Here is a 12283-nt window from a genome sequence, read left to right as displayed (position 1 = left end):
ATATGGCCTAATCCACCCCTGTACTTTTAAAGTTACCATCAATGGCAAAACCCTGTCATTGAAAGACCCAACCGACTTAAAGAATTTCATAAGACTTCAAAAAATGGAAGCAATGGATACCGGGACCACTACCCAAACTTGATGTACTGCCTGTTCTAGTTTAGTTTTTACTGTATTTTCTTTTCTAATCTCGTTAAAAATATGCTCTAAACATTTTGCCTCTGGAACTGTCAACTTTAATAACTATTTTTGGAGCGGGCAACATCGCTTATCTGACCTATCTTTCGGTCCACTTTTGGATGTGCCTACACACCTTTTTTGCACCTGACACTGCAACTCTGATAATTCTGTTTTTGTTTTTTTATCTCACCTGATTTTTCTGTACCTGAAGGGTGGATTCATTTTTAACAATACCATTTTTTTTATCTCTTCATTTTCATGACACCCTGTGGGCAGTGGTTGCAATGCTTGCTCTTTTTATATTCCTTACACTCTTTTTCTACTTTTTTTTTCTGTCTTCTTTAACAGCACAAATCGCATGATATTTTTTCTCTTACTCATTCCTTATTGATTTTACGTGACGTTTCTAGGTTTGAAGCAAAGGTCTAGTATGTTTTCACTGTTAAGATTGTTATTGTTGTTTCTTTATAAACCATGACCTTAAAATGTATGACATGGAATGTTAAGGGTCTCAATAATCAAAGTATTGGGTGGGTGAAGTATTAGCTAGTCAAGCAGACGGCAAACATAATGGTGTTGCGAATTTAATTTAAAAAAAAGGCACTCTATTTCAGATTCTCCATAAAGACGGAGATACTATGGGTAGATGGGCTTTAATTAAATTATTAATTGGTTCTCAGACATTTTCCATTCTTAATGTTTAAGGACCTACCAGTCCTGATCCTGAATTCTGGTGTGCTCTGATATGTATGATACTATTAACTGATCTCCCTAATCTGGTAGTCTGTGGAGACTGTATTGATTTTGTGTTGCCAAGTCGTTAAGAACTTCAGTCATTGATTCTACTATTGAATGTTCTGTGATTTCAGATCACTTCCGTGATGACCAGTCTCGAACTGGGATGTATTAGAAATGGCGCGAATAGACGGAGATTCAATAACTCTTTACTCCAAGACACTAACTTTGAAAAATCATTTCTTGACTGCCATCATTTTTTCTTTAAAATTGATGCAGATGATGACACCTCCCCTTCCAATAACTGGTACGCATATAAAGCAGCTCTTCGCTGACCTATTCATTTGTAGCCAAAAGAAAGAGGGAAACGAGAAGGATTTAGATAGCCTTCACGATTAACTTCAAAATTTGGAACAACAATATAATTCTAGAGCCAACAACACTTTCTTTCGACAAATTCTTGCTCTTCATTTCACTATTAATAAAAAAGTAACAGCACTAGCCTCTGGGGTCCTGCTAAAATTGAAATCCCAAATCTAGCAAACATCTTATAAAGCAGGCAAAGCTCTTGCTTCATATCTCAAAGCCAAAAAAGAAAGAACAAGGATCTCTGCGGTTAAAAATGAACAAGGCAAAGTGGTAACTTCTGATACAAATATTATGAATGTATTTACCAATTTGTATAGAAAACGTTATTTCTCAGAGCGCAATCACTCTAATATTGACTTTAATGATCTTTTCAATCATTTAAAAAGCAATCGCCCAACAAATATTGATCTAAGCAGTCTAAATTGCCCTATTCACATTAATGAAATCACCAAAGCTATTAAAGATCTTAAGAAGGGCAAAGCTCCTGGGCCTGATGGCTTCTCTATGGACTTCTTTCTGCACTTTTCTCCCACTCTTTCTCCAAAACTAGAAACACTGTATACATTCTTCTCTAAAGTGGGTAAATCATCAGGTTCCTTTACCGGGGCACTCCTAGTCCTTTTTCCTAAACACAATAAGGATAGCGAACAACCCAAAAACTATGGGCCAATTTCATTGATTAATTCTGATTGTAAAATATTTGCAAAAATATTAGCTAATACAATAGAATCTTTTATGTTTAAGTTAGTAAATGTCACATCCGTGTCTCTGTGGCATCTCTGGAGATGCTGGGCATTCCGCCATTGAACTGGCAGGCACGTCATTTTTTCCAACATGCTGCAGCAGGTTAGTTGTTTCCAACATGGCCGCCGCCACTCCCCCTTATATTCATTTCAGTGCTTCTTGGCGGCAAGTTGCAACCCTTCATTCTACCTGGGTAAGACGCTGTCTATAGGTACTCTTGTCTATGTCCTTTTCCCGTGCTTGCACGCACTGTACTCCAGTGTCTTTTTCATGCTCCGTCCGCGCAAAGTGCTTTCTCCTGAAGCCAGTTTTCACTTTTCCTTAGAGCGGATTCGGAGATCAATCTTGACAGATTGCAACGCCCAGAAACAACCATGGCAACCGCAGAACAAGTCCAGGAGCTTGTTGCTGCAGTACAAGGACCCACTCCAGAAGTTCAAAACCACAAAACGGAGAATGCTGTATTAAAACCATTGAAGAGGGTGAACCAGGGGGCTTTGAGTTTGGGAAAGGGAGCCCGGATAAGCCCAAGGAACTTTGCGAACTAAGGTACTGAGAACATTTGGCAAGTGAATCATGATAAGCCTGTGGAACTTTGTGAACCAGAGTGTCTTGAACTTGGGGAAGGGAGCTATAGAAGAGCTCCAACAACAAGTTGTTTTACTTTTGAACTCTATTTAGTTAATTAAGTTATGGACATTCCCTAGACATTGTTATTGTATAGAAGTGAAGGCAAGCATAGGTTATGATACAGACAGTATTATGCTTTGGACTGACGGACTAAGACTTTCCCTTAGTTTTCTTTTAGCTAAGGAACAATCCCCTCCTTAGAGCTAGGGCAAGTTAGGCATTACACTATCCTGACCGGTTTTTTAACCACATCGCTTGTGTCTTGGGTCTTCTGTCTGTCATCTCTTGATACCATGCCTGTCTCACACCCCTCACATTTAGAATGGCCATATATCACCTTGTTGAGGAGCTGTATGTACAAGTGTGAGGCACATACACCTTTTGTTAGAGGGTTTTCCTTAGTTTATTTTAGGCAGGGAAATCTTAGTCAGAATAGGCATACTGAGGTGTTTATCCAACCTTTTGCGTTAATAAAATGGCATCTTTTGAAAAGCCTTTCCAAAGTTGTCCGTCTGCCTCACATTTCTGACCCCTCACACAGGAGATGTGAAGGCATCATGAAGCAAGACACAGACAAAAGACTTGAAGTTCAAATAAGAGATATTTGCTAACTTAAATGCCGGGTTGGTAACAGGCCTAACTTGCCCTATGCTAAGGTGGGATTTCCCTACTTGAACAAAACCAAGGAAAGTCTGAGTCAAAGAGTTCAACTTAAAAGTCTGTCTGTGCCCTCTCAACTAAAGCTAACCAATATGTATGGATGTCAATAATACAATAAATGTTGCCAAACTCAAAGTTCTGAGCTTCTTCCAGCTCCCCTTCCCCAAGTGTAAGACAGTTCCCAAAAATCTCAAGATTCCCTTTCACAGGTTCAAGACAATACAGTTCCAAACAATCCTCAGTATTTCTTTCCCCGAGTTCCAAGTCACACATTTAAAAAAAAAAAAGGGTCTGGAAGCTTTGTTCTCAAGATAACACATACAGTTCCTCAAGTCTGAGTTACCTTCCCCAAGACTTTCTCTGTCACATATACTTGTTTCCATCTGAAAAATACACAACTCGAGGTCCACCTGATGCTCTTTCTGGCTTGCATCACCAGTTCACTTATAGTGCTTTGTTAAAATATGAGTTTAGGGTTTGACAGATTACCCAGGAGCCTTAGCTGATGTAGGTAGTCTTTACTGGGTTCGTAGTACACAGGTAAGTACAACAGGGTAGGAATAAGACAAGTTCATGGGAAAGAAACATCCACTGGTCCCCCTGTGCCAAGCATAAGTTCCCAACTGCCTTTTCTGGAATCACAGCAACTTACATCATAGCATTCTACCCAGTCAACACTTCATGCTCAACATTCCAGGCTCAGACACACCATAAGGAAATAACCAGAATAGGTAAAACACAACACACATGCTTCTACTTGGTTTGTTTCACAATGTCTTTTGTTTTCATCATTCAGGGCTCACTGGTATAGACACAGTTGACAGACCACAAGGTACACCCATCACAGGTTGCGCATCCAGGATCTCTAGGCTTTCCAGCCCAGCCAGGTTCTTCTTTATTTGCCCTGTGTACCAAGTCACATTCACTTAGTTCCTCTTTGTTGGGTCCTTGGTTTTATGTACAGTTTTACACTACTCTGGCTTCTCCTGGTTAGCCTCCCGGCTCTGCCATAACATGTCGCACACCTCTTGCCCGTCTTTGGCCTTGCTGCACTACAGGTCTGGAGCAGACGAGGGTCTGGAGCAGAGGAGTATTTGGAGCGGACGAGTGTATGAGGAGCTGACGAGTGTGTGGAACGGACGAGTGTGTGTAACGAACGAGTGGAGCGGATGAGTGTACAGAACTGATGAGTATGTAGAGCCGATGAACGCATTGAGCAGATGGGTTTGTAGAGCGAACAAAATGCATCGAACGAACCTACCCGCACGGAACTGCGTGACATACATATTATGCCTTGGAATGAAGGGAACATTTGAAAAACATACATCATACCACACCCCACGCTTACTCTCTCCCTTACACCACCACTCAACTAGAACACAGAGATACTGACACCATTCGGTATAACTGTTCTCATATCTACATTCTCCCGCTCACTCCACATCACTCTATGTAAACATTGCTGGTTTTTACACCCCCCAGCCAGGTGTTCTCCTCAGGCCTAACGCAGCCACACTCATTCTGGATAAAGCCGGCCAGAGCGAACACATACTCCTGATCTCTCAACCACCACACCTACTGCTAAGAAGCAGCTACCACTGGAATTCCGCACCAGTTGCACACATACCTGGTGCACACACACGCACCTTTTAGACTCTCTCTACTGACCCGAACTTCGGTTCCAAAGGGCGTTCAACCTACCAGCGCCTTCAGACCATACCAATGGTATATAAGGCGCTATATAAATGCAAAATAACATAACATAACAAATGATTAGAGGCTGGAGACGTCGGGAATCGGGACGGATGAGATCCGTACAAAAAATTAAATGTACTGGAACCCAGGGCAGAGTGGTTGGCGTTATTGTATGTGAACTCTGCCAAGGATAACGGATGCACCAAATGTTCCTGGGCTGCGGAGATGAAACAATATAAGTATCCTTTGAGAGTTCAGTATCCCCGTTGTTCTGGGGTGATACCCAGAGCTTTATTATAATTTTATTTTGTAATAAAGCGCCTAGCAGCCTGGGGGCATTGAGGCACTGTTTCAAGAATGTGTCTTAGTTACAAGATGTGGGAGGCAATGCAAGGGTTACAAGTGACATGTGCCTTACAAGGTGGCAGGATGATCATAAACATACAAGAGAGTACATGAAGAATTGTACAGTATAATGGTCTTATACAAACAGCATAGATTTGATTGCTTTTCTGAAGACCGCATGGGACTCAATGCTTCTGATAGTGGGGGGGAGCAGGTTCCAATTGGTAGCTGCTATAACTGGGAAGCTTGAGCCGCTATGCTCGCACCCAAAGGCTTTTGGGGATGGCTAGACGGTTGGTGTGGCTGTATCTGGTGGGTCTGTTTGAGGGGGCGCAGAGAATCTTTGCGAGAGGTAGCAAGGTGCTGTGTCATGGTGACATTTGTGGGTAAGTGCCACAGACTTAGAAATTATACGTTCTTTGACCGGTAGCCAATGGACAGATTTCCTGGTGGCCTGTGGCAGCTCTAAGGGCATTGTTTTGCACCGTTTGAAGTTTCCTGATGTTTTTCGCTGATGTGCCTAGTAGGAGTGCATTACAATAGTATAGGCGAGATCCTATGATTGCTCTGGCGATGGTGAGGGATTTCTGTTGCATTAGGAATGGCCTGGCAGCCGTGATAAGTTTTGAATGGTAGGCTGCTGCTCAGGATATAGCATTTACCTGTGTGACCATGATAAGATTAGAGTCTAGATATACTCCCAGGGGTTTGACTGACTGGGATATAGAGATGCAAGTGTTGTCGATTAGAAAGGAGTCATATTGTGATCCCATTTTTCTGATTGTGTCCGGAGATCCGATGATTAGGAGTTCTGTCTTTTCACTGTTAAGACAGAGCCAGTTTTCAGCCATCCAAGTCTGCATGGTGGCGTAGATGGAGTTGAGGGTTTTTTGGTCAGCCTTGTAATCACCCGTAAGGGGGATGAGGACCTGCATATCATCAGCATAATTAGTGTATGTGATGCCCAATGAGTCTAGCAATTTGAATAGTGACCTCGTGAAAAGGTTGTACAGGGTAGGCGAGATGCAAGATCCTTGAAGCACACCACATTTAATTAGGTGAGGTAGGGCACAGGCTTGTTCTGAAAAGACTTTCACAGCTCTACCACTGAGGAAGGAGGAGATTCATGCAGTGGCATTGGATGAGAAGTTGCCAGCCGTTGAGAGATGGTGGCATAAGGTGTCGTGGTTGACCAGGTCGAAGGCCACGGATAAGTCAAGGAGAAGTAGGAGGGCAGGTTTGCCTACATCACTGAGATCATCTGTCTGGTTCTTGAGATCCAGTAGTGTGGTCTCTGTTCCATGGTTGGGTGAAAGCCTGACTGTCGGAGGCCAAGCAGGTGATGAGTTTCTAAGTATTTCTGAACATGGAGGTATGTGCCATATCCATGATCTTCAGTAGGAAGGGTACCATAATGATGGGCCTGTAATTCACTGGTGTTTTTGGATCCAATGTGGATTTCTTTAAGCACTGGGTGCACCCAAGCTTCTTTGAGGCAGGAAGGCACTTGGTTGGATTTGAAGGAGGTGTTGATAAAGGTGGTGAAGAAGGGTGCCAATGCAGGGGCGCTGTCCTTGATGAGCTGGGCGGGCAGGAGTCACCCTTACAATTGGAAGGCTTAATAGATTTGAGTATGGCGAGGACGTCCTCTTCTTTCATCTCTTAAAATGAGAATGCTGGAATTTCAACTGGTGCGTTCTGGTGTAGGTCAGATAGTTGTAATTTTAAGGCTTTTTGGTGGCTAAGGATATTTTCTTGTAGGGTGTTCAGTTTGTTGAGCATAGCTTCTTAAATTTCGTTAAACCATTCTTTGGCTTTGATCAAGGAGATTGTTGGGGGGGGGTGGGCGTTTCCAGTTCTCTGAAGAGCGCGAAGATTTCACTGGCTCCAAATTTGGCGTTGGCTATCCTGGAATTGAAGGAGTTGGCTTTGGCTGAGATGATGGCGGATTTGTATTGTTTTGCAATATTTTTAAAGGGAAATTTGGTGGTGTGACTGGGATTCGTTTGCCATGCTTAGAGGGCTGATATTTATTTTTTTGTTGCGCAGTTTGAGGAGTTCCAGAGTGAACCAAGAGTTGGTTTGTTTGGCTTTTCTTTGAGTAAGTGGGGCAATGGTGTCCACGGTTTGAGAGATGATTGAATTGTAGGTGGCTGCGAGAGTGTCTGGTTTATTAATGAATGGAGGCTTGAGTTCAGGAACCTGGAAATGTGGAAGTAGTCTTTCCTTAGTGAGTTGCTGAAGCCCACTTTATGTTCAGTATAGAGCAGATCTGTTGGCAGTAACATGAAGTATACTGAGGACCTCAATCAGAGACGATGGTGTCTGGCAGTCCATGGCGGGAAAACATGGTTTCATTAAACACCCTTGGCGTTTGAGCGGCCGAAGGAACCTTAAGGAATGCATGAAAATGGGCCAATTTTGTAAAATAGTCAATTGTGACCATAACGGTAGTAGATGCTTTGGAAGGCAATAGATCGACCACAAAATCTGTGGATATGATCTGCCAGGGCTTGGTTGGAATGGGCATCTTGACTAAATGTTCCAGAGGAGGTTTTCTAGATACTTTGTTCTGTAAACAAATGGTACATGCAGAGATGTAGTCCTGTACATCATGCACCATTGAAGGCCACCAGAAATGCCTTTGTAGAAGCTCTGAAGTGTTAGCGATCCTTCGATGTCCAGCAGCAACAGAATTGTGACACATGTGGGGCTTCATGCTGAAGTACGGTAGTGGGAAGAAATACTCTTTCGCCATGAAAGAAACAACAATTTTCTGAAACCAAATCAAAGTCGATGGCGGTAGCTTGACACAACGTTAATGTAGCAGCTGTTTTCTTACGTATCTTTTGGAGAAAATCCGAGACTGCATGAATGAAAATGGCTTCAGGAAAAAAACGCTCAGATTGGAAACGAGGTACATATCTAGTATTCTTCCTAGACAAGGTGTCCATCTGGAGATTAGTTCTGCCTGGCATAAAGGTGAAGATAACATAAGGGGAAAAGAAATGTGCCCATCTAACTTGGCGGCTATTCTGGGTCTCAGCATATTGAAGACTTTATAGGTTCTGGTGATCGGTCCTGACCACCACTGGAATTTTGGCTCCTAACAGGAGATGTCCCCCTTCCTGGAGGGCTCTTTTCACAGTCGAGAGTTCCTTCTCAAGAACAGAATAGTTCAATTCCGAAGGTGACAACATCTTGGAGAGGTAGGCCACCGGACATTCAACCCCTTGGTCAGACATTTGCAACAACACTGCACCTAGTACGTAATGGGAAGTGTCAGTTTCCACGATAAACCATTTACCCTGATCCGGAGTCTACATTATTGGAGCGAAAGAGAAAGTTTTAAGCATGGTAAAAGCACGGTGCGCCACATTAGTCCAAATAAAAGTAATCACCTTTTTCAACAGTGCGGTCAAAGGAAGAATAGAATATGAATAGTCAGCAATGAACTTCCTATAGAAATTGGCAATTCCTTGACAGAAGAAGGAGGCGGCCAATCTAGAACTGCAGGTACCTTTCCTGGATCCATCAAATGCCCTTGGAAGAGAGTACGTATCCAAGGTATGTGACCTCAGGTTTATTAAACTCACACTTTTGTAATTTGCAGTAAAGATGGTCTTTACACAACCTATCCAAAACCACCTGAACATGATGCATATGGTCAGGCAGATTGCGAGAAAATATGAGAATATCATCAAGATATATGATGACTGAATGAAGGAGTAAATCTGCAAAAACGTGACCCATAAATCGCTGGAATATGGCGGGGGCATTTGTCAATCCAAAGGGCATCACCCTACATTCAAAATGTCCAAAGGGTGTACGAAATGCTGTATTCAACTTGTTGCCTGATTTGATACAGATAAAGTAATAAGCACCTCTAAGGTCTAGTTTCGTGTACATGGAGTCCTTTTCACCGCCTCCAGGATGTGCGGAATAAGAGGCATCGGATAACGATCCGAAATAGTAATCTTATTTAACCCTTTGGAGTCAATGCAGGGATGCAATTCCTTGTTTTTTTCTTAGAGACAAAAAACAAAGACGCACACGCTAGAGATGTTGACTGTGTGATCAACCCATTCTGAAATTTAGAGAGTTAGTATTCCTTCAGAACTACCTTTTCCTTTTCCGAAAGGATATACATTCTCCCAAAAGGAATAGGTTGATCAGGTATAAGATTGATAACACAGTCATCCCTACGATGCAGGGGCAAAGCAGAAAATTCCTGTGTGGAAAAGACAGCTTGGTATTCCCTATAGGACTCTGGTATGATGTGTATATTGTCGATCATGGCCGTAGTCAAAGGGATGTCAAGTTCATGTAGGGATGATTGAAAACCAACTGAACCTTCGATAAGACAATGGAAAATACAATGTTCGGAACCATGGAATAAACAACGGGCCATCCAATTTATGATGGGGTTATGTAACCTCAACCAGGGAAGACCTAGTATGACAGGGTAGTGAGCTACTTTGATGATATCAAATGTGATCCTCTCATGATGTGAAGTGAGGTACATCAACAAAGGGATTGTTTTTTCACGTATAGGTCCTGATACCAATGGACTACGATCCACACCTTTTTTTAGATGTATGTGGTATTCCATGTTCCTTGACCCAATAATCGTCAATAAATATACCTGATGCTGCACAGTCTATTAAGGCTAGGACGTCATGTATCTCAGTATCTGAGAGTTTGAATCTTACAGTAAGAACCACCATAAGGGGGTTCAGGTGACAGTTGTTTTGACATATATCAGGCTGTCTGGTATCTTGATTTGGGGAACCTACCACTTCTTTCTTGATCATGGTTCCCCCTACGATCGGGATAGATTGTTTACCTGTCTTCTGGGAGGTGCAATTGGACATTCTCACACTAGATGATTGTTGGATCTGCAATACATGCGAAGACCCCTGGATCTCCTGCAGTTCCTTTCATCTAATTATAGAGGGCCTCGAGCAACTCCCAACTGCCTCAGTTCCTCAGGTTCTATGGTCTTAGTAGGTAAACGGGTTTGCTCAACGGAAGGTTTTCCAGATCTACCGCGTTTCTTTTCCACATGACCTTCCTGAAAACGGTAGTCCAATTGCATGGTTAGCGTGATAATTTCTGCTAAGTTAGCAGAACGAGGAACTCTGCAAATCTCGTCTTTCAATTCCTCAGAAAGACCGTTGTGGAATAGCGTTATTAAGGTATCATCGGGCCATGCTGTATCAGCCGCCGTTGACTTAAACCTGGTGATGTATGTCAGAATGTCCTGGGAACCCTGCTTAAAATCCAACAGATGTTCCTGGGACGATACTGTGAATTCGTGTCTACCACACATAGCCTTTAGGCTATGTGTGAATTGTGTGAGTGCCTGGTAGGAATCAAGAATGGCATTATTAGTGGTGACTAAAGGAGTCGCCCATGCTAAAGCAGGTCCTGTCAAATGAGAAATCATATAACCAACTCTGTCTCTTTCAGTAAAGAAATGTGGTATCAGGTAATATTTTCTCCAGCAAAAATATCGCCGTACATATGGTCATCGGGAACTGCCATAGGCGATATTTTTGGTGGTGAAAATATTAGGTGCGGGGGTGTCCCCTGCACACAAAAAAATGATGCGGGGGTGTCCCCCGCAAGGTCCATGTGTTATTTCCGCCGCAGAAATATGGCGATATTTTTGCATCGTGATATTTTTGCGGCGAAAATATCACATGAAACCAGAAATATGTGGTTTTGAATGCAAACTGTGTGGTACAGGCGTCCATGTATTCTTTTAACTTAACTTGTGAGGGTTGCAGTCATATTTACCTCTTGGTAGATGGCTCAGGGGTAAATCAATAGTAGCAGGGGGGCAAACTACTTGTTGATGTAATAGAACGTTCTCTTGCTTTAGATTTTGTACTTCTAGTGTAAATCATTGTACAGCTGGCACTAGTTGTTGCATCTGATCCATAGCTGCACTCTTTTCTTTTTTTTCATTCCGTTGTCGCTATCTGTAACAATTGTGTGCCTTGTAAGTCAAAATTCGTAATGTGAGGATATGAAAAAAGACTGCAACTAACCTGATCCGATGCAACTCGGTGACGTTTATGAGAAGTTTCCCAATAACTCCAGTAACTCTTGTCTCTCCCATTCTCGTATCTAAAGCAGGAGAGGGACGGACAAATGTGATGGGGAAAACTCTCTGGGGATTAAAAAACCTTGGACGAGTCCTAGCAGTAGAGGGTGTGGGCTTTGACTTCTTGTTGCAGGTCAGGATCAAGTGGCGAGGAACAGTGAAATTGTAATGCTGATGTTCTGTCTCCTTCTAGAGGTTGCTGAGGTGTAGTGGACTAGAATGGGCCGCTTAACATCTCCTCGCGCTGTGATGGGAGAATAGAACAGCGATCAGAGTAAGCACAACCTATATTGGTTAGTCAGGATGGGAAGCATGCGGGACATAGACGTAAGAGTGTTTTGTCAGGCGCAAAAGAAAGGCTACCTATGCTCGTTCCAAGGCGGACCTGCAGCAAGTTAACGGATATGAAAGGAAATCAAGGCTAGGATGAAGAAAACAGTGAGACAGGGAAACAAGATCGAAAAAAAGGATTCTGAACTTACGAAGCATCTGTAGGAAAGGAGTAGCGATTCGTTGAGTGTCGTGCTGCAGCATATATTCCGTACCGGTCGAATGGAATGGTAACAGAAAGGTGAAAGACTTGCAAAGAGGAACTAGACCTTCGCATGCCACAACCGGTGCCATCTTGGTAGGGAAAGGAAAACCCCCATGTATGCTCCTCCATCTGTTCCAAACGGAGTGCCGCTGGAAACGAGACATGACAGGCATTCAATATACAATTTCATTTATTTCCTATGGCTTTTGCCAATACTTGTTCTCTCTGGGTCGTTGACAATGTTCTTACTGTATTGGCTTTAACCAATGCTTGTTTTC

This window comes from Ambystoma mexicanum, chromosome 4p (assembly GCF_040938575.1).
Source record: "Ambystoma mexicanum isolate Mex_15411 chromosome 4p, UKY_AmexF1_1, whole genome shotgun sequence".
Lineage (NCBI taxonomy): Eukaryota > Metazoa > Chordata > Amphibia > Caudata > Ambystomatidae > Ambystoma > Ambystoma mexicanum.
This window is presented reverse-complemented; position numbering follows the sequence as displayed.